The sequence below is a fragment of the Ursus maritimus genome, unplaced genomic scaffold, assembly GCF_017311325.1.
Source record: "Ursus maritimus isolate PB19 unplaced genomic scaffold, ASM1731132v1 scaffold_4, whole genome shotgun sequence".
Classification (NCBI taxonomy): Eukaryota; Metazoa; Chordata; class Mammalia; order Carnivora; family Ursidae; genus Ursus; species Ursus maritimus.
Genome location: NW_024426552.1, coordinates 6,788,770 through 6,811,007, shown reverse-complemented (window position 1 = coordinate 6,811,007; position 22,238 = coordinate 6,788,770). Strand labels below are relative to the sequence as shown.

At 46.5% G+C, this 22,238-nt stretch overlaps 1 protein-coding gene across 3 annotated transcripts in view; it reads right to left on the bottom strand.

Annotated features, from left to right (window-relative positions):
• Positions 1-22,238, bottom strand: part of ERG (ETS transcription factor ERG) — a 229,077-nt gene that overhangs the window by 191,994 nt on the left and 14,845 nt on the right. The window lies entirely within an intron of this gene.

Below are 22,238 nucleotides of genomic sequence, written 5' to 3'. Positions count from 1 at the left end.
GGATGGATGGATGGATGGATGGATGGATGGATGGATGGATGGATGGATGGATAGATGGATGCTTAGTTGGATGGATAGTTGGATGGAAGGATGGATGGATGGATGGATGGATGGATGGATGGATGGATGGATGGATGGATGGATAGATGGATGGATAGATGGATGGATAGTTGGATGGATAGATGGATGGATGGAAGGATGGATGGAAGGATGGATGGATGGATGGATGGATGGATGGATGGATGGGTAGATGGATGGATAGATGGATGGATAGTTGGATGGATAGTTGGATGGAAGGATGGATGGATAGATGGATAGATGGATAGATGGATGGATGGATAGATGGATGGATGGATGGATGGATGGATAGATGGATGGATAGATAGGTAGATAATTTGAGCTTTACTTGCTAAAGACTAACCAGAGAAATCAGGATAGATACAGGGTGGGAATTAGAATCACAAGTAAACATAATTCCCATACAGGAGAAATTTCCCTCATTTTAATTCTTGGATGACTTAACTCCCACCCTTCTCATTCCCTTGACATTCTCCTCAAGTGCTCTACTGTGAACACGATCGTCAGGGGGCTGTGTGCAGGCGTTCCTTCACCACCTTTAAGGAGGGGGGATTATAGTTCATGCCTGGAGTCGTAAGAGAAGCAAGTTTAAAATAAATTCATAGACATAAAGAAGTCAAAACGCACACAAGTCAGAGCTTAACAAGCGCTTTGTAGAAAGGAAGTTATTTTATGAGGAGCGTTTGGAATTTGTGAAGGCTTTGAAGGACCTAGGAGCCACTTCCATTGTCGTCCTGAATGCTTTCCATCCTGTTCTTTGCACTTGCCATCAACCTCCTGCTTCTTGATTTAATTTACGTTTTTAACTTTTGACACTTCCCTCGCAAATGTGAAGGAACTTTTAAAAAAGAAACCAAAACAGCTGTGCAAACATACGATATTGGAAAATCAAATGTTTCTTGATAAATATTGATTTAAATGAGGGGAAAGTGGTGAGGACAAGAAAAGCAGCCCCTGACGTATTTATCGTCATGAAATCCACCCTTATCAGGACAAACAGTCCCACATTCCGTAAACAGCAGCCCAGTGCAACGACCCTGTGAAAGTCACAGTCACACATTCACATGTGGGCTTGGTGGTTTTCGCTTCCTGTTCCTCTCAAACCCTTTCGGAGAACATCTCTGAACACCTAACAGTGTCTGATGCTTCATGTTCCACTCTTTTCAACAGCTTGAAGTTTCTCGAATGAAACACAGGAGGCTTTTACTCCTGGAACTCTAAGAACTGGGGAAAGTCCTCAAAAAAAGTATGATGCCCGTTGGTATGAATTTCCTCCTGAGAAGTGAAAGATAAACCACATCAAAAAGTCACCGAAGAGCTTCCAGCCTCTCCTGAGAACGGGTTCCCCTAGCTGTGGCCGGGTTGAGAGCATAACCCCGCCGTCTGTCCGTCTCTCCGTCTGTCCATCTGTCCGTCTGTCCGTCAGGGCAGACCTATTCCATGCAGGGGCACAGGTAGGCTCGATCTTGTCCGGCATCAGCACTATGAATGCTCACTGACATCAAACTCAGCCAGCTCAGAAATATTCCACTTTTGTTTTTTTTAAAGATTTTATTTATTTATGTGACAGAGACAGCCAGCGAGAGAGGGAACACAGCAGGAGGAGTGGGAGAGGAAGAAGCAGGCTCCCAGCAGAGGGGCCCGATGTGGGACTCGATCCCGGAACGCCGGGATCACGCCCTGAGCCAAAGGCAGACGCTTTAACGACTGCGCTACCCAGGCGCCCCCAGAAATATTCCACTTTTAACCCATGTTATTATTCTCCTAAAGAACTTTTCTTTGACAGGATCTCTGGGCCAGAGGAGGAGATCTGAAACATGTCCCGATCAAACCCTTCTTCGACAAAAATGCACACAGAAAAAGACAAAGGTCTCAAGCAATGGGCCTTGTCTGAACATTTTCCAGGATTTCCAGGTAAAATTTTATGAAAACCAACAGACAAACATTGGAGCCTTCCTTTGTGGTTCCTGTTCCTGGGACTTCACGGAGAAGTGCCACCTGCGTGGAAAACAGTGGATACGGGGCCTGCCATGTGAACGCCCGGCTCTCTCACTGGTTCTACTAAATGTATCAGCTATTTTGCAAGCAAAATCACAAACTCAGACAGCGATAAGTTCCTCCAGACTTCACCCAGCCAGGTAATACTTGACCCCATTCTTGGATCAGGAAAGGTCCCTGATAAGGTTTTTGGTCATCCTTGCGGAAGTAAAAGGGAAAGTGGAAAAATAGTCATTTTATTCATGAAGCTGAATTAAAGTAATTCAAAGTCCTTTGCCGTCTTCTGAGGTTACAGTTGACCCTTGAACAACACAGGGACTGGGTGGGGCACCCATCCCCGGCACAGTCGAACTCCATGTGTAACTGTTGACCCCCCAAACCTTACACTAATGTGAACAGCTGATTAGCACATATTTTGCATGTTGTATGTAGCATACACTGAATTCTCACCGTAAAGGAAGCTAGAGAAAAGAAAATGTTATTATCTCATATTAAGTGTTCTTACAATAATAATAATAATAGTAGTAAATAAATGTTCAATGCTTAATCCATGAAATCATTTCCTCCATCTGTCTTCCCTTCCAATTTCCTTTTACACATAGTTGCAAGTTTAATCTCTTGCTGAATCCTCAGTTTTTCCCACTAAATGAATGACATGATTCTTATTGTCTTTCTCCCCACTTCTGTCCACTTTTTAAACTATCAAAAACTATCTATACTATCCCAACGCTTTCAACACCAGTAACAAAATTATATTTTAAAAAGTTATCTTTGGGGTGCCTAGGTGGCCCAGCCAGTTAAGCATCTGACTCTTGATCTCGGCTCAGGTCACGATCTCAGGGTTGTGAGATCAAGCCCCACATTAGGCTCTGTGCTCAGTGGGGAGTCTGCTTGAGATTCTCCCTCTCCCTCTCCCGCCTCCCCCCCACTGCTGGCACTTTCTCTTATGCGTTCTCTCTCTCAGAAAAAAAAGAAAACGAAAGAAAGAAAATCATCTTTGAGTGGTACAGTATAATTGCCCGTGATCCAACAAGATTTTTAAAAATGATTTTTCTTACTCAATGTCTGCTCTGTCCCTGGATTTAACTAGAAGTATAATAAAATATTCTTCCTAGAAAGCAGCCATAGGCCATCACATGGCAGACTCACTTGAAACAGTCAAGCCCTATTCCCATTACAAACACATTGAAATGCTATAGAAAAGATAACAACCAACATCCATCGCCCAGAAAAAGAATTTATATAATACCCAAAAGAGAAAGAAATTCTCAAGATCCAGAATCGAAGACAGAAATTAAAGCAAGAGTGGTTAAGTGCTAACTGAAATCACAGTAACCCATAGGAATTTGGGTCACAGATATAGATCTTAAGGACTTTGGGTGGCATTCTTAGCCCCAAGTAGGAACCAAGGACACAGCTATGGCCCAGAGGAAGCAGTAGAGCTGGAATTAGAACCCTCCCTAGGAAGAAAGTTTGTTGTGTGCCCAAAGCCAGATGCAGGAAAAAAAAGTCATCTGTGAGAACTCATTTCTGTTATCTGAATAGTACATACCAGCATAGAGATGCCAGATAGATAGATGCCAGATAGATAGACAGACAGATAGACAGACTGACCCATAACAATCAAAACTCCTAGGGCTCTGGCAGAAGTAAACAGAAAACCTACTTGGTAGGGACACGTTCACACTTTCACATTTTAGGGTACAGTGAACTTACAAAGAAAAACTAACCCCCATTGAAGATGAGATCACAAGCAAAGACTACAGAAGACACAACGAAGAAACTAAAATGAGTAATCTTAGTAGATGTGACAGATGCAAAAGGAAGGATTAGCTCCCCAAACACTGGGTAAAAAATCAAACCAAAAAAGTCCAGAAAATAAGTTTAAAATGACTTTTTCAATAATTACTTTTTGATGAAAAACAGCACACTATAAGCCAGTAATAGGCACAGAAATAATAACTGAAGACAGTATAATTGAAATAATTGAATAATAATTGAAATAATTGAAGACACTTCCAGAAATGAAAAACTTATTAGACAATTTTAAGAATTAATTATTCACAAATGATGAGAAGAATCGGTGAACATTCTAGAAAGAAAGAAGTAAAGAGAGAGAGTAAAACATACGTTAAGGGGCATGGAGGCTAGAAAGTGATGTCCAAGCCTATTTGAGGATTTCCAGGATGAGTGAGTCGTGAAAACGGGATTAAAAAACATTCAAAAGAGGGGGGCGCCTGGGTGGCACAGTCGTTAAGCGTCTGCCTTCGGCTCAGGGCGTGATCCCGGCGTTATGGGATCGAGCCCCACATCAGGCTCCTCCACTGGGAGCCTGCTTCTTCCTCTACCACTCCCCCTGCTTGTGTTCCCTCTCTCGCTGGCTGTCTCTATCTCTGTCGAATAAATAAATAAAATCTTTAAAAAAAAAAACATTCAAAAGAGATACTTAGGGAGAAATCATAACCAAATTAAAAGAAAGAAATGCGACCGCAGAATACAAAAAAATTTTTTTTAAAGTCCTATGCACAATAAATTATAATCAAATCCCCATGTGGCCCTATCGTGACAAAACATGAAAGACCAAGCATTAAGAGTGGCCAGAGGACATGGGGAGCCTGGGTGACTCCATCAGTTACGCATCCAACTCCTGATTCCAGCTCAGGCCGTGATCTCATGAGACGTGGGATGGAGTCAGCGCTCAGCGGGGAGTCTGCTGAAGAGTCTCTCCCTCTGCCCTCCCCCTCCTCACGCACGCACTCTCTCTCTGTCTCTCTCTCTATATAAAATAAATAAATAAATAAATAAATAAATAAATCTTTTTTTTTTTTAAGTGGCCGAAGTATAGAAAAGAGACTAGCTGCAAAGAAGCCGGTGTGAAGGGTACGAGTTTCTCCCCAGTAACAACAGATGCCAGAAGGCACTCAAGTAAAACCTTCAAAGCGCGGAAGGGTGAGAACTGGGCATCTAAAGTTCCGTCCGGCAAAATGATCATTCAAGAGGGAGGGTAAGTGGGAGAAATATGGCCGTGAAGACCCGCTTGAGATTCTCTCTCCCTCTCGCTCTGCCTCTCCCCCTCTCTGAAATAAATAAATAAATAAACAAATAAATACGTCTTTAGAAAAAAGAAGATGACATCTTTAGAAAAAAGAAAGATTTTACCGCTCACAGGTCTTTAATTAAAGAACTTCCAACGTATGTCTGTAGCAACAAGGAAATTAAGCCCAGAAGGAAAAAACAAATACATTTAAGAACCAAAGGTAAACAAAGAAAATCAGTTAGCAGTTGAGAGATCCAGATAAACATCGATAGAATTAAAACGGTGATCACTGTGATCGATCGGGGGAGGATTTGATTTTTTTATTATTTTTTTAAGATTTTATTTATTTATTTGACAGAGAGAGCGAGCACACGCAGGGGGAGCAGCAGAGGGAGAGGGAGAAGCAGAGTCCCACTGAGCAGGGAGCCCCACATGGGGCTCGATCCCAGGACCCTGGGATCATGACCGGAGCTGAAGGCAGAGGCTTCACCCAATGAGCCCCCCAGGTGCCCCTAGGGGAGGATTTTTAAACAAAGTGGGGCAGCAGTTGCAGGGCAGATGGAAGCACGGGGTAGGAGTCAAGAGTCTGGGGCTGTGTGGGAAGAGGACGGACGTAGGGCTTGACTCTCCACGTCACTGAGTGAGGAATAACCCTAACACGGTAGCAGGAGCCCAAACCGACTAAAACTAGAATGTGTATCTTCCAACACCTGTGGGGGTGCGGGGAAAAGACATCTGATAAAGTCATTAAAGGACTAAAAACAAAGCACAGAGTAAGTTAACAGTAGTAAATACAATATATACTGGAATTATATTTAAATATACTTCATACAGATGAAATTCAACAGTCAAACATAAATATTCTCCTTTGGGGATTTCACCCCACACATGCTGGACGGCCGGGACCAAGGGGGGGAACAAATAATCGGAACGAATCTCCCCCTCCGTATCCCACAGGGAGGGAGGAGGGGTGAAATCATGTAAGAGTTTTTAATTAGACTAGACCCAACTTTTAAATGGCCAGAGGAGACTGGAAAGGTCTTGAATCCACCCAAGATATCAGTGAGGGATATAAAGAGAGACTCATCTACACAGGGATGAAGGCAGAAAAGACAAAAAAAAAAAAACAAAAAAAACACACACCTGTCGAATGTGTCCATTACATACAGATTTGAAAAACACCCTGACCCAGTTAGATCTAACAGGCATTAAAAGAATCCTGCACCAAACAGAAAAAATATGCTCTTTCCATGCCCACGTGGAAGATTTATAAAAACTGACCATGTAGTAGGTCCCAAAGAAATAGCCCACAAATGCCAAAGGATGGATATCCACCTAGCACATTCTCCCACCACAGCAGAACAAAATGAGAAATAACAAGAAGGCATCTCAAAAAAAGATGTTTAAGCAAAAAATAATCAAAATGATCATGAGCCGAAGAAAATCATGAAACAGAACCGAATCACCACGAAAATCAGTATTTGAATAGGTCTGCATGTAGCCATATGGATCCATCTCAAAACATCATGTCGGGGGGGAAAGCAAATGGCAGGAGGACATGTGTGAAAACACTGTCATGTGTTTCTGGAGCGCACACGCGGAGGTGTGTGCCGCGTGCGACACATACACGCAGAGAGCCCCGGCGCGTGAGGAGGAAGAAGACACCCATTTCTGGACACTGAATGGAGAAACAAGGGACGGGTCTGGAAAGGGATGCAAATGAATTATCCACTCCATTCGTAAGTTGCATTTCTTTCAAACGATCCTGGAAAAAAATATAGCTAAGTGTTATCATCTGTTAGATTGGTGAGCACATGGACTCTTTTTGTTGTTTTGGGGGAGCTGGGCTTTTGCGGACGTCAAATACACAGAATTAAAGGAAAAGAAAGCCTCTCGAACACTCAAAGGTATTTCAGGGCACGTGCCGCTCTTCTGAGCGCTGGCTCATGTGGGGACAGACGGGCGGCCCCAAGGAGGGGAGGAGGGTGAGCCAGTTCACGGGGCTTTTGCAACTGACACAGAGCACCAGGTTGGTGCACGAACACACAACAAGCGAGGGAGTAAGCGAAGACGGGTTTCCCCCACCCCCAAAGGCAGTGCTTCCCAGGAAGGAACGAGCATGGATGTCTTCCTGGATTCCTGAAAGTCAGACCCAAGCTCAGACCGTAAGGGGGTCAAGGGCGCATCTTGGCAGCTACTGTCCGCTCACTGCCACTCACTGCCACACCTGCGTCTGTGCAGTGGCACCCTCAGCCCCCGTCTCCGGCCAGGTGCACCCTCCCCCCAACCCCCAGCTTGTCCCTCTGCACACCTAGGGCCGGCAGTCAGTGTGTGTGCAACAGGGGGGCTGGGTTCCCCCCAAATTTCTCTGCAAACACAGCGCGTGCCAAAGCAGCGAACACGGAACCGCAACTCTACCAGCGCTTGGGGACAATAAACCCTTGATCCGAGCCGCCGTTCCGCTCTGTGGTGTGAGAAAGGAAACCCCGGGAACGACCCCGCCTTCCAGTGACCACACAGGAGCGTGCGTGGCGGCCCCCGGGCCTCTGCTCATCTGTGGCCGGCCACAACCTGGAGGAAGCCAAGGGGAGGTGGGTGATAGGGCAGAAAAGTGTTTCACGGGAGGGAGGGGAGAAGCTCTCGGGTAAGATCATTCAAGGGAAAGAGAGTCCTCGTCACTGTTCCCCCACTTACTGCCCCAAACTGCCCCAGAGAGAAGCACGTCCTCTTCCCCAGTCCCCCCAAGATCAGGGAAGGTGCGACATGGGTGTCAAATCCCCACCAGAGGCTCACACCCAAAGCACTGGCGTCGTCCTCATCCTCTCCCCTCTCCTGTCGTCTGTGCAGACCCATCCAGAACACTGGATACCCTGCCACCCCCCCCCACCCCCAGGACAGCCTCCCCACTCCAGGCCATAATCACATCTCATCAGGACCCCCCCACCCCATGCAGTCCTGCATCCTTGCCTCAGCCCTGGACAGCACTGTCCACACAGCACTGTCCACACGGCAAGCACCGTGACCTCGTAAAAACATCGGGCTATCCCGTCACTGCTGTCGCTCAAAGCCCTCCACGCCTGGGCCTCCCATCCCACACCCATTAACGACCAGGTCTGAGCCTGTTCCTCCAGTGGCCTGTCAGCCCGTTTGTGCCTTTGTGATGGGCCCCCCTCATCTCTGCTCTGCCCGCACTGGCTCCTCGCTGCTCCGCAAATTGGGGACACACTGGTGGTTTCCTCCATCTGGAGTCTGGCGTCTTCTTCCCCCAGATAGCTGGTGCCTTCCCTCACCTCCCCTGCCACCACCAGTCACTCCATAAAATCCTCACACCCAACATTCTCCATCCGCTGGCCCGGCTTTATTCTTCTCCTAAGTGCTTACTTCCACCCAGTGGGGCATTTCCAGTGTGTCTTATTGTTTGGCTGTCCCCCCACCCCTTGGGGGGAATGGAAGTTTCCGAGATCAGGGTCTGGCATGAGGTGAGCGAGTCATCAATGTCTGTCAACTGAACTATGAAAGTCTATGACAAAATAGACGGGGGAAGGGTACGCTTTTGCTTCCTGGCGAATGAAATCCGTGCTAGGCAGGAAAAAAACGAGTTCTATGCTGTTCCTCTTTTCCTGTGTCAAAATGTTAATGGCTTTGATTTTTAAATAAACTAAATTTAGTCGGAGACATTTTAAATCACTTTTCTCAAGGAAGTTATATGTACTTTAGCTCATAAACAGGAGGAAGAATGTGGGTGACATTTCCAACGCTTTGGCAAAAGCCAGCCAAGGAAAGAACATATGAGATGTCCTGAAGCCCCAGCGAGGTCTTGCACACGAAGAATTCCATTTTACAAAATGAGAGTCATAAAACACTTAGAAAAGTTTAAATGGGATCTGAAAAGCTTCCTCAAAAATAGTTTTGTGCAAATGTGATTGATGTGGAGTCCTTTTCTGTTTCCTTTCTTTAGAAATAAAATAATAGGAGTAGCTTTCTGATTAAAGCCTATCAGTAGGAATTTTTTATTTTATTTGGTTTAAAAATATTTTCCAGTTTATATCATTACACATGGCGGCTTCTTTGTAATATGCTTATTTTTTTATTTTTTTAATAAAATTTATTTATTTATTTATTTGAGAGAAAGAGAGTGACAGAGAGAGAGAGTGTGCACAAGCAGGGGGCAGGGGAGGGGAGAGGCAGAGGGAGAAGCAGACTTCCTGCCAAGCAGGGAACCCCATGCAGGGCTTGATCCCAGAACCCTGAAATCATGATCTGAGCCGAAGGCAGACGCTAAACCGACCGAGCCACCCAGGTGCTCCATATAATATGCCTGCTTTTTAAAAGGCTAAAATCATGTGCAATGGGCAGATTCCATTTACACCGAGAGCATCTGCACTCACTAAGCCCTATCTGTCCCTTTTGAAAATGGTCCTTGGCCTTTCTGCATCTTCCATTTCAACCACCAAATTGTTTAAATCCTCATGAATAAACAGATGAAGAAAGCAAACAGAGCAACAGGCATCTATTCATAGTTAATTTCTGTGACATTTCCAAGCAGCAGGTAACCTTTGTGACATGCTAATGCGGAGGGCCCTAGAAGTCCTGGTTCCTCCTCCTTTGCTGGTTCTTAGCCACATAAACACCACGTTCATCTCATCAACTGCTCTTCAAGCACACAGTAGGACTGGTGTCCCAGGAACCCTGTGGGGACATGTCCCTCCAGCAGAGCCCCAGACACCGATCACCTTACTTAAGCCTGTTTAGTAAACTCACACGAGACCGTGCATTTAAGAAAGAAACCACTGGCCTTTAGTCAAATTTAGTTTCCAAAATAAAAATTAGCACAAGCAACCGCGTTTCTGTCTATTGTTGATGCACTGACTAGAATAGGAAATCCCATGGTCTTGCTGTCACCAGAGTTGTTGCACGAATTCATTGCTTGGGAGCCAGTCAGTAAAGCATGCCACGTGACCACATTCCAGGACGATGAAAAACACAACTCCCCGTCCTTCCGTGTTTGCAGTGGCTTGCTGGTCGCTTTCCTGAGAATGAAAGAATCCTCCCCCAAGTAGCACTGTCTCCAAAGCGCGGACATGAGCAGACGCCAGCAGGTAATGCACCTGCAGACTGGTACTCTTCAGGTTCCCTGTGCAGACCAGACGCAAGAGTGTCACTGTTCTCCTCTCTCCAGTCCGTTCCTGCCGACAGTCACAACAGTGGACAGACAGCTGTCTGGCTAAAACAGTGAGAGGAACAAATGACCCTGAAGCTGCTATATTCCTTCTCATCAAAATGGCAAAGAAGGGACTCTATATGTGCAGTGGCTCCCAAAAGCTGAGGAATGTTCTACCAAGAAAGGGCCCCCATCCATAGCCAACAACAGGCTTGGGTTCCCCAACATGGCCGGCCCTTGCTCAGCTCTGCCGACCAAGCTTCCTCAGGACATGAGGTCAACTCTGAACCCCGATATCTTCATCACTTGTACCCTGGCGTCTGAGTCAAGGGGTTTTAGAAACACAGCACCTTGGGCTTTCAGAGCCACTCAGGACTTTGGAGGTCATCCTAGTCTGCTCATCAGACAGATGAGGGAACTGAGTGAACTTTTCGCTCAGAAAATTCCTGAGGCACTTTTCCCTGTGGTTTTATAAGCAATGGAAAAGGACCAGCTAGACGTGCCTACGCTCAGAGCCCAAAGTCCAGCTTCCTTTCTAGCACCTTCTTTCCTCCCCAAAGTAATCCTGCACAACTTCTATGGAGAAGGAGCAGGTTTTAGCCATTCCATGGGTCCACAGAAGGACTGTCACATAAAAGCATGGGAGCGTTGGCCAAGAAGATGTAAGCAGACATCCACGCTGGAATTCTGGGAAAGTTTCTCCTAAAATAAGTCCTGCTTGCCCTTTGTGACATCCTCCTTCTTGCATCATAATCAGATGCAAGGCTGCAGGTGGGCAGCCATCTTGGGACCAAGCAGATGAAACCACTTGCGAAGGTGGTCGAGTGGGAGCTAGAAGGGGTCCGGGTCCACGAGGAACGACACCCTGAGCCCTGCACCAGGGCTGCTCCTGTCCACATCGCTCCTTATGCAAGACACACACTCTGGGGGAGACAGGTCGACCAGCAAGCTGGAAAGAAAACAGGGTGCTCAGCTTGGCCCCAGTGGAGGTCTGTTGGTTTGGGGAACCCGCCTACCCAAAGGCACTAATCTCGTCTGCCGTGTTGCTAAGATTCCTGGGCCAGGCTCTCTCTCCGGGGGGAGGCCTGGCCTTGTCCAGCCCTGCCTGTGACTAATGAGTAAGTGTGTATCAGAGGTGACAGACACATCAGCAAGCATACTTGTGTATTTACTAAGGCAGAGATTACACCCCTGCCCAGCAAGGGGATTTCCAGACCTGGCATTACCCAGCACAGCCAGCAGCGGAGACACCAAGAAAGCGTGCGTATGCACTCGATTCCGCACGTCACTAACGCAGCTGGGAGAGTTTCGCTGGCAATGCCAGTGCCTCCCACACACCTACCACCACCTCATCAACAGATAAAACGCCAGGCACGTAAACTACACTGAGAGGTTAGATTATCTGGCTGAATATGACAACGATCTGAGCAAAACGTCCCGATGGACTTGTCACAGAGCCTGCAAGCCCCCTGGCTTCTGTTCCCTGAGGTGAAGCCACCTGCGTGGGAAGGCACCTGTTCAAAACGCAGGGGCGCACAGAGGGTGGGGTCGTAGGCCCTGAAGGCGGGGCAGGTTCCTACTCTGGCTCCGACAGGTACTGCTCGTCGACCTTGGTGACGCTCTTACATCCCCGAGACTCAGTGTCGCGGTGAACAGGTCGCTGTAGAAATACCGACAAGCCAGAAAGCACCCAGCATGTAGAAAGCCAGATAAGGAAACATAGGTTAATAATGATATGAAATAATAATGTCCGTGCCAAATACTGGCTGATTATTAGGACGTAGGATTGAGGCGGCGCTGTGCTGGTGAAGTGTTCTTCCTTTCTTTGGAAAATAGCCCCAGTTTGTAGCGACTGCCACTTTCCATGGCCACGCTCCCACTGTGGCCAACCTCCAGCCGCCAGCGAGATGTCACTGGAGGTGGAGGGGGGAAGAGGTGCCCACAGTCAGCTCTCTGAGCCGGAAAGAGCTAGCAACAGCTCGCCGCCGGCTTGAGCACCGTGGCCGCACTCGGGTGGCTTCTCCTGTGTGGAGTCACGCCTGGCACGAACTGGGCACTAAGAAATATTTAGGGAATGAATGAATGATTGATTCTGAAGGCACTAAGCTATTTTCATCTCTTAATAATGGGGCGTAAATTTGAACTGGGACTTAGAAAGCAAAGGTGTGATGGATAGACTGAATCGGAAGGGGCTGTGTTAAGGGCATAGGCTGGGGACACGCCGAGAGCAAGGAGGCTGCCCCCCTACCATCCAGCACCACCCCAGGAACGCGGCACGTGGGCGATAAATAGCAGCTGACTCGGATTGCACTGAGGGAGGGTCCGGAAAGAAGTGAGCTTATGTCTGCTCAGGGAACACCCAAACTAGAAGAGATGTATTCGTCAGGCTTCTCTAGAGACCCAGGATGTGTGTGCATGCGTGTGTGTGTGTGTGTGAGAAAGAGAGAGAGAGAGAAAGTGGCTCACATGACTATGGAGGCCAAGAAGTCCTAAGATCTGCAGTCAGCAACCTGGGGAACCAGGAGAGCCAGCAGCATTAAAGTCCAGCCAGAAAGCTGGCAGCCTCGAAGAGTCGATGTCTCAATTCAAGTCTGAAGGCTGGAAAAGACTGATGTCCGAGCACAAGGCAGTCAAGCCGGAGAAGCTTCCTCTTACTCATGGGAGGGCTGGGCTTCTTGTTCTGTTCGGGCCTTCGACTGATCGGATGAGGCCCACCCTCATTAGGAGAGCAACACGCTTTATTCAGTCTACTGATGCAAACATTCCTTTCATCCAGGAGCACCCTCACAGACCCAGAGTCATGTGTGACCAAATACCTGGATGCCCCGTGGCCCAGTCAGGTGGACACATAGAATCAGCCAACACAGGAGCCCCGGGAGCCTGTCCCCCACCCCTTTTATATGGTGAGCGCTGCCTTGAGAAAACACAGCCTAACGTGCTGCTCAGTTAATGGAGGTGACTCTTTATTTTAAATATGGTTCAGCTTTGATTTCTGAAATGTCCTTGCAGCCAGAGGATCTAAAAGCACCAGGACTCGGAGCACGAGGAAACTCCCCAGAGATCCCCAGAGGAAGCGATGAGATGTTCTTCTCAGCCAAAGTCAGTCTGTCTATCAAGATACATCAAGAGAGACCGCACTTCATGAACCCGCCTGCCTGAACTTCCAGCAAAAAGACCTAAGGCACCGGGTCCCATCCTGCTTGTCCAAACCCCACCTGTGAGTGACTCCGCCTCGGGATGACACAGTCACATTAACAACGCTGCTAGGTCGTGGTAAATGTCATCTATTCCCTCGTGAATTTTGGCAAAGATGACCTCAAGTTCTCCCAATTCTAAGATTCAGTGGTACCGTAAATATGTCTGAAACACAGAGGTTTCATGAGAGATTCATCTGGAAAGAGCTGCTCATGGGGAGACACGTGCGTACCATGCCTCTGGTACAGAGCCCATGTCCTTCTCCAGCACTTCCTGCAGCCACGGCTGACCTGGATCGGACATCCAAGGAGGGTCCCACACCCCGGCCCGTGCTCAGCCTCCCCCCAGACCCCAGACCCAAGGGGAAGGACCAACGACCATCCTGCACTGGGGATTCCCTGCACACTGTCGTCCACGGCTGACATTCGGGGCAACATTCTGTTTGATAAGTTTAGATTTTTCTTTTAAAAAATACCTAGCCTTCATTTTCAATGCTCTTGATGGATTTTTAAAAGAATGAATAAATGTAGCAGGTACATGGTTTAACCTCCTTCGTCACCAATTCCCCTCTGATAATGTTCACGGAACAAGAGACAGAGACGGTGCAAATCCTGCACTCACTTTTTAAAGATATTATTTATAAGGACTCTGTACACCCAACGTGGGGCTCGAACTCATGACCCCGAGATCAGGAGGCGCGTGCTCCACTGACCGAGCCAGCCAGGCGCCCCTGTACCCATTTCTTTTTTTTTTTTTTTTTAAGATATTATTTATTCACTTGAGAGAGAGCACAAGCAGGGGGAGCGGCAGAGGCAGAGGGAGAAGCAGGCTCCCCGCTGAGCAGGGAGCCCGACACAGGGCTGGATCCCAGGACCCTGAGATCATGACCTGAGCCGAAGGCAGACACTTCACCGACTGAGCCCCCCAGGCGCCCCTGTATCTATTTCTATTGCACATAATGACTCGAGTCACCGGGACAGCTTCTATTTCACGCAGGTAATGCGGAGATGTCCTAGGGCTTTGGCATTCCTCCCAGCTTATTGTAAACACGCTGTGTTCAGATTCACACTGGACACCGTTTGTTGTTGGGGTTCCTAGACTTTGCTGACAGTCCGCTGCCGAGGGAGTCCAAGCAGAAGCCCCTGTCCGGGGCAGAGTGGCGATGGCGAGGCAGGCCCTTACTGCACCCTGTGCGGACACCCTCCCAGCTGGCAGCAGGCAGAGGGGACGGACAGCTGGTGGCATGGAGTCAGCCGGGAGCCACGGCCAGAAGAATGAAGGGAAGAAGGCCTGAGGTCCTACGTGCCGCATACAACTTTCGCTTACTTGTCAGTACGGGAGGACAGGGACAGAGGCTCCCAAAATACCACTAGTCGGACTAGAAGGGAAAAGAACAGAGAAAATCAAGGCAAAGCCACATGGGGGACACGGGCAGAATCCACCGCAACACCCCAGCCCCCCTTCGTGGGAGTCGCTTCGAGTAGTGGAAGTGACCTTGAAGCCTTTGCAACAAGAGGGCAGGAAGATGGTCTGAGAATAAACAGATTCGTTCAGGAGAAGGCAGGAATGGCGGTAGCAATCATCAGAGTCATAAACCGGCAGAAGCGCGCACGTCCCTTAAAATCACAACCGACGATGAAAAGGTAACGCAGAGTGATAAACAAAGACTCCGCAGACCAGACTGAATCTAACAGACATTCTTCGGCCCCAAAAGCAAGAGGCTGATTGGTGACATTTTAAACCACCGTAACTATCAAGTGGACAAGAACAAGCAAGTTCCCTCATTTAGGGACCAAGTAAAGGAAAAGGAAAAGAAAGAAAAAAGAACAAAAATTTTTTAAAAATATAACAATAAAATGCATAATCCTGAGCCGTTCAGGAGATTCTTCCAGCAAAAGGCAGTGGCCTGTTGGTGATGTCGCTGTGCTGTCACTAGCACAAAAACACCACCTTCTCCTCCACCCAGGATGACACCCAGGGCCCCCCAGCCTCATCTTCCGCTGAAAAAACCAGAGTCCAGGGAGATTAAGGTGGGTTCCTCAACTGAAATGGGTTCCACCTCCCACTCACCAGCAGCGTGACACTGGCCAAGTTACAACCTTGTGCCTCCGTTTCACAACTATCAAATGAGAATAAGATCATACTTACCCCCCCCCAGGGTGTTGGGACAATAAAGTGTGCGTTAGAGAGTCTGTGCGTTAGAGCGTCGAACCGAGCTCTGAAAATTTAGGCAGCACTTAATAAATCAAAGATAGTATCTGAGGGAGAAACTGCAAAGGACCCTACAATATTAAGAAGATGTCATTTGACCAGGGTCATGCAAAGCTGTGTTAAGTGGAAAGACTACTCAGTCTGCCAAATCTTCCAAATCAAGTCAAATTCCGTTGCCGTCCACTTCCCCTGACTTCCCCAGGTCTCGACCCGCAGACCCAGTTCCTTCCTCATTCACCAGGCAGCCCAGACACTGAGCCGAAAGTATTTCAAGGGCTCTAGCTTCCTAAGCCAAAGGGATCAGCAGCTGTGGCCCACATACCTGGTGTCCAGAGACCCAGAGAAGAGCCTTCAGCCCTTCTGAACGACCTCTCTCCAAGATGTGGCATTTCTTCGTTCTCCCCTCCTTCCTCCCACTCCCTGTTGCCCACCTAATCTCACCGCAATCCTAGCCTACCTCACGACCTGGCCTCAGAGTTCATGAAAATTGTGATCCTTAGTCTTCTCGTGTAAAAGTTTTTAAAAAAATGGTGCCTGAGATCTAGCAAACCAAAGAGCCTCACTTTTAACTGAGATCCTAGCTGATGGGGACAGCTCAGGAGGCCCAGGTGAATCTATTCTATTTCTATCTACATTGCCTGACGGAGTTTATAGGACCAGAATTTATTACCAGCCTCGTGGCTTCATAAATTAGCTAGTCAAGCTATTGTCCCATCTCAGCGCACTGTTTTAGCCATGAATTTATGGTATTCTGGCTGGAAGTAGCATCGTTGCCATCACTTTCCAGTACTGGGAGCATTAATTTTATCCCGAGATACAATTCATCACGGTTATTATGAGAATACCAGCATAAACAAAAGAGGAAGAAAAATGTGTAGGCTATGGTCTAATTGCCGGAATCAATCCCAAAAGGAAAGGGGACACTTGATAAAGTTTGTCATCTTTGGATGAGTCTCGAATGCGTTTAGTATGATTCCAACTCAGAAAGCTCTACACACTTGAATGGGAAAATATACGGGGAAAGGCCCGTTGAAAATCCACAGAACGCCAGCCAAGCAAAAGGGCTGTGCTCCGTCAGAGGCTCTGGGCTGCGTTCCCTCGGTAAATCAGCATTTTAAGTGTTAGATAAAGAGAACCCATAAATCAGTATTTTATTTCCTCAGCGTGACTCGGTGCCTTCAGCAAGGATCTTCTGCTCTTCGGCTGTTTGGTCTGGTCTGGTTTAATGTTGTCCGTTGTGGGCTTGGGTTGGTTTAGGGGGTGGAGGGATTCTACAGCAAAAAAGCTATGGTTTGTTCTTTTGTTCCTGCTCATTCCTCCAAGGACTAAAACCACTGCCAATTCAACGGCCCTGACCACGTGTCCGGCCAAGTGGGCCTTCGGGCTGTAGCTACGGAACCCCGGTGCATTCCGCAGCTCCGCAGCCCATCTGCCTGCCGAAGGCCCAGCATCACCACCTGAAAACGACCAAAGAAAGAGAACGCTGGTCTTCTTTATTTTAAGTTGTCTCATGAGTAAGGAATTGATTCTTATTCCATGAAAAAACAGATATTCTAACTCATTAAAATGTGCCCATCGTCAAGATTTTAAGGATACCACAAGCAGCTGGCATTATCAATGACATCTTGGGAGGGAAAAAGCATGGATTTGGGACACAGAAAGATGTGGGTTCGGATGTGGACTCCAGCACCTGTCCTTAGGACAGGCCTTCCTGCCACCGGTCCAGGGGGCTAAGTCAAGTTTCCCATTGCAGAGTTGGGTCTGGGTGGTCAGCAGCCCGGTAAATTTGGTTCTGAAACAACAGGTCTGAAGAGCTTGGAAAGTGGAATCCACTTGGAAGCCACTTACATACACTTGCCAAGCAAAGATGGGTTAGAAGGACCTTAGACGTACTCTAATACTCTTCACCCCTGGCCCCCCAGGGTGACGCTGAGGATTTTCATAATTCAAGAGAGCACAGACTACTGGAAAGAACAAGTTTAAAGATGCCCATTCGGGGGGGACGGGGGCACCTGAGTGGCTCAGTCGCTTAAGCACCCGCCTTCAGCTCAGGTCATGATTCCGGAGTCCCAGGATCAAGCCCCACATGGGGCTCCCTGCTCGGTGGGGAGTCTGCTTCTCCCTCTCCCCCTACACTTCCACCTGCTCATGCTCTCTCTCTCACTCTCTCTCTCGAATAAATAAAATCTTTTAAAAAGAAGGAGGAGGAGGAGGAGGAGGAGGAAGAGGAGGAAGAGGAGGAGGAAGAAGAAGAATTTCACCTGCTTGGGAGGAATTGAATTTGAAATGAATCTGTGTTTGGGCTCCTTGCCTTCAACACCCAAGCATCATTCCATAAATAAATGGGGCAGCAGGAACCTTAGCCACCAGATCCCTCAAAGGACATCGCCACTGTATCTTTGATAAAACACAATTCAAAGGAGTTGTTGCTTCCCAAGCAAATTTTTTACATTAATTTTTTTAAAGCTCTCTGAGTCGTAGTAATCACATATCAAACAAAAACATTCTTGAGCTGTTTTTCATTTTGAATAGTGAAACTATTTATTAAAGCATCTCAGGTTTCTTTTTCCTCCAGGCGGTATTTGAAGCCTTGGAGAAAAGTTCCAGGAGAGGCCGCCAACGTAACTCGGAGGTCCTCACTCCTCCCTTCTGTGTCATCCTGGCCACTGCACCGCCCGTCCTGTGGTCCGGTCCCGGGGCACCACTGGCTGTCTCTCCGTCTGCACGCTCTGCGTATAGCACTCGGAATCCGCCTCCCTACTCATCCCAGATAATTCCTGTTTGCTCTTTACAACAGTGCCTGTACCAGTCTCTCTGGGAAGCCAGCCCTGATTCCCGGTCAGTCCTGGTGAGACACCCCTTCCATGGCTCCTCCTGGAGCACCTGCCCGCCTCCATCCTCATGTGGAGCGGGGAGCGCAGCTCTGCAGGATGGCTCTGACTCTCAGTCCCCCCACTCACTAGTTGTGTGCCCCTGAGACCATGTAACTCTTCCTCCTCTCAGATTCTTCATCTGTGAAATGCTGATAATAAAAGCATCCGCTTGATAAAACTGTGGTAGCGATCAGACATTTTAAGAAGCGTACAGCACTGAGAATAATACTTGAAACATAGCAGGTGCTCACATCAGTTACTTTCATCAGAGCCCTTATCACCGCATGCTAGAGTTCTCTGAGCCTGGGGCTGCCTCCCCCCTGCACTGCGAGCGCTGCAGAGAGAGAAGGTCTTACTATGTTCCTACCCCCAACATCCAGCAACCATGTGGAAAACCTACTTTGAGAACGCTGAATGAACACACGAATGAATGAAATAAAAATATATATTCATGTACATTCACGTTACAGTCCTGCCACAGTGCCCCCAAAAGACAACGTGACGTCATAACTGCTCAAAGAGGAAGGACGTTCTTTCACACATCAACCCACCTACATCCTTTGAGGATTGTTTTTAGAACAGAAATAAACTCTATGCACAGCTTATGGCATGAAGCTGTTGTTTTTAAAGATGAAGGCACTTTCCAAAAACACTGACTTACTTCATCCAGAATATTCATTTTCAGCAGTACAAGTTGATGAAGGAAGAATGAAAAATTGAGAAATATATGTATTTCTCTCCTAGAAGTGAAAGTTTGAAAAAACGTGGCCAACAGACACATGAAAAGATGCTCAGCTTCACGGGGCATCAGGGAAATACAGGTCAAAGTCACCACGAGACACCACCTCACACCGGTCAGGATGGCTAAAATTCACAACTCGGGAAACGACAGATGTTGGCCAGGATGTGGAGAAAGGGGCACCCTCTTACACTGTTGGTGGGAACGCAAGCTGGTGCACCCACTCTGGAAAACAGTATGGAGGTTCCTCAAAAAGTTAAAAATAGAGCTACCCTACGACCCAGAAATTGCACTACTGGGTATTTACCCCAAAGATACAAACATAGTGATTCGAGGGGGCACATGCACCCCAATGGTTAGCAGCAATGTCCACAATAGCCAAAATAGCCAAACTATGGAAAGAGCCCACATGTCCAACAGATGAATGGATAAAGAAGATGTGGTATATATATATATGATATTTTATATATAATATTCCTAAATTTAGGAATTTAGGAATATATAATATTCCTAAATTTAGGAATTTAGGAATATATTATTAGGAATATATAATATTCCTAAATTTAGGAATTTAGGAATATATAATATTCCTAAATTTAGGAATTTAGGAATATATAATATTCCTAAATTTAGGAATTTAGGAATATATAATATTCCTAAATTTAGGAATTTAGATAGGAATATTACTCACCCATCAAAAATGAAATGTTGCCATTTGCAAGAACGTGGATAGAACTCAAGGGTATTACCCTAAGTGAAATAAGTCAGAGAAAGATAAATATCATATGATTTCACTCATGTGGAATTTAAGAAACAAAATAGATGTACATAGAGAAAGGAAGGAAAAATAAAATAAGATGAAAATTGAGAAGGAGGCAAAGCATAAGAGACTCTTAACTGTAGGAAACAACTAAGGGCTGCTGGAGGGGAGGTGGGGTCGGTAAACTGGTCGATGGGCATTAAGGAGGGCACGGGATGTAATGAGCACTGAGTGTTGTATGCAACTGATGAATCACTAAATTCTACCCCTGAAACGAATTAAAAAAAAAAAAAAAGAAACGTTAATTGGTTAAATAGAAAAAAAAAAAGATGTATGATCTCTTGAATTACCTTGTAGGAGCTCAGCAACATTGAAAAATAAAATGTAGTCTTTTGCTACGTAATATCACTACACCTGAGATAAAAACAAACAAACAACAAAAGACCTCAAAAACAAAAAAAGAGAAAAGAAAAACATAGTGACTTGGTCCGCTTGTATGTTAGTTTTGAAGAGTTGCTCATCATTTAAGTACTACCCATGTGGCCTCCCCTTCTATTCACTACCTTGTTCTCTGGGAAAGAGGTGAAAGCCACATCCTATTAGGAAGCCTTGTCTGTCAAGGGGCTAAACGAGGATACTGAAGCAGGGAACATTCCCTGGCTCAAGCAACAGAAGGTAAAACACGCCCTCAAACCTGAGCATGGGGTGAGGCACTGCTTCCAAGAAGCCAAAAGGGAAGCAAAGAAGTCCTAAGTCAGCCTGACGCTGGAGAGTTGGCCTCAGGGTCCAACTTCTACTGGTTTTCACATCAACACTTTACTTTCGAACAGGTCTGCGATAAAAGCATGGCTCCCCCACCAGCCGCTTGGTTGAAAGCAAAGTATTCTGCACTGAATTAATTAATACTGTTAGCATTACAGTGACTATTTAGAATCATCCCAGATAAACTCATCGAAGCGGCCCAAAAAAGCCCACAATAGTAAGAATAATATTTGAAGATCATTTGAAAAAATGCGCTGACCGATGGACTAAATTCTGAGTCACCTGTGAACCTCAATGTCTTCTGCAGCACTGGTACTCCAAGCGTGGTCCGTGGACCACCTGCCAATTTGCGAAATGTTCATTCCTCATCCTGGATGAGGGAAGTACACCAAGGGAGAAGGGTCTGGAAACTTTTATAGCAATATGACATCACTGTGACATCAAGTGTGGACTCAATGCACCTATTCCTCTGAACAGGGTATGGACCCGCTCAGAAGTCACATCGTGAGCCACTGTGGTCATGCACTGATGGGGTCACCTCATAATGTGTGACATTTTAAGGTTAGTGTGTCCAGTGTAAGCCTAAAGTGTATTTAAAAATGCAAAAAAAAGTAAGCATATAGTTATTTTTATAACTTGCAACTTTTACATCTTTTTAAGTTTATCATCCTTTCTAAATGTACAGTTTAACACTACAACGAAATAAGAAAAAAAATGTGTATTATTTATTTACAGCCCTAATTTACTGATGGCCTCTTTTGGTCAAGAGAAAACACATCTTTTCTGAATGTGGCAATCCCAGGAAACCAAACGATGACAAAGGAGCTGCTTTTGAAGAAATTAAGACGAGAAAATGTTGTACTTGTTTTCCTTGGAAGTATGACCCCTCCTACAACCGAACTCCGCTTTGTAGCCGTAATTGATGGTGAAGTGCTACCAACACTGCATGTCATTGGAAAAGATGTATTGGCAAGAGAAACAATGAAACAATGAAAGTGTAAGCAGTATTTTACACACAAAATGGTTTCTAAAAGCTCAGAAAAAAATATTTGCAAGAAATAGCATTCACTGAAAAGCAACAGAAGCAGATGTCCAAATTTCATACTAAAAACAAACAAACCAAAATGGTTGTTTTTGAAGGCTTCTTATGAAGCAGTACGAAAGACATAAAACTGCCCAGATGTTAATGGAACAGCGTGTCAAGTAAGTCTACTTGGAAACGTTCGGTGAATCTGGGACCCAAAAAAGGTCGATCAAGTACCACTTCCCAATAATATGACAACGGTGTTGTCCAGTGCAGGCTGCTTGCAGAGCCTCAGTGCAGAGCCAAGAGTGGAGCAGCTTCCCTGCTAAGGGCCGTGCACCTGACAACACTCAGCAAACTGCTTTCTTGCTTGAGAAAGTCCCCCCAAAGGAAAACCATG